The sequence below is a fragment of the Grammomys surdaster genome, unplaced genomic scaffold, assembly GCF_004785775.1.
Source record: "Grammomys surdaster isolate TR1022 unplaced genomic scaffold, NIH_TR_1.0 117238, whole genome shotgun sequence".
Taxonomy (NCBI): domain Eukaryota; kingdom Metazoa; phylum Chordata; class Mammalia; order Rodentia; family Muridae; genus Grammomys; species Grammomys surdaster.
In genome coordinates, this window is record NW_021614141.1 from 1 (window position 1) to 1027 (window position 1027).

At 44.5% G+C, this 1027-nt stretch overlaps 1 pseudogene; it reads right to left on the reverse strand.

Moving 5' to 3' along the window:
• Positions 1-290: 290 nt before the first annotated feature.
• LOC114635752 lies at positions 291-994 on the reverse strand (annotated as a pseudogene).
• Positions 995-1027: the final 33 nt, after the last annotated feature.

Genomic DNA, 1027 nt, shown 5'->3' on the forward strand with positions numbered 1-1027 from the left:
CATAAGTCTCCCCCACCCCCTGACCTGTCTTTAGCCCTCCTTATTTTACCTAGGCTGTCTGGATCTGAGGATTATAGCATGATTTTCCTTATTTTATAGCTAATGTACAAATATAACTTAGTACATATAATGTTTGTCTTTCTGGTTACCTGTCTGTCTTTATTTCTGTCTCACTTAGTATAATCTTCTCTAGTTCCATCCATTTTTCAGCAAATTTAAAGATGTCATTATTTCTAACCACTGAGTAGTATTTCATCGTGTAAGTGTGCCACTTATTCTTTTTTTTTTTTTTTTTTTGGTAAACTCAGTGTATTTATAAAATGAAAAGCTCTATCAAAATACTTTTCACTGGAAAATTAAATAGAACAGACAATGGATCTACCAAAGTTCACATTCACTTTGGCAGATGTCAGTGTGGGACAGTTCATGACAAGCACAATTTGCCCTTATTCCCCCCAGAGCTGATCAGTGTCCAAGCTAACTGTTAAATCATTTTACTGAGATTTCACCACGTTGGTATCTGGCTCATTCCACATCATCTTCAGCCAAGCTCTGAGCACTTACAATTCTCTGACTAATGGTTGGAAGCTTGGTCAAAAGCATCTGGAACACTGGTGGTGGAAGAGTTTGCTGTAACACTTGCAGCAACTGCTGAGGCTGTCCACACACAGCAATGGCATTTGTCAGGTGGTCCACACCTTTCTCGTAGTCACCTTGTGCTAGTAACTCCTCACCAAGCTGTATCTCTTCAAGGAACAATTTCTGAACAGCCTCGGCATCTTTTAAGTCAGGTAACTTGGAAAGCCCGGCTCTTTCCTTAGCACGCTTCTGTTTCTTTCTTCGTTCTCGAAGCCTGTTCTTGAAGTTGGGGTCACTCCGCCTTTTGCGGTCGAAGTAGATGCAGTACCCGATGAAGAGGGCACCGCACACGCCCGCGGCGATGGCGCTGTTCCGGCCCACCATCTTCGCTCGACTGCGGCGTGTGCCGGGCCGCGGGCAGCCCGCCTGGCAGCGGTTAGCTCCGACC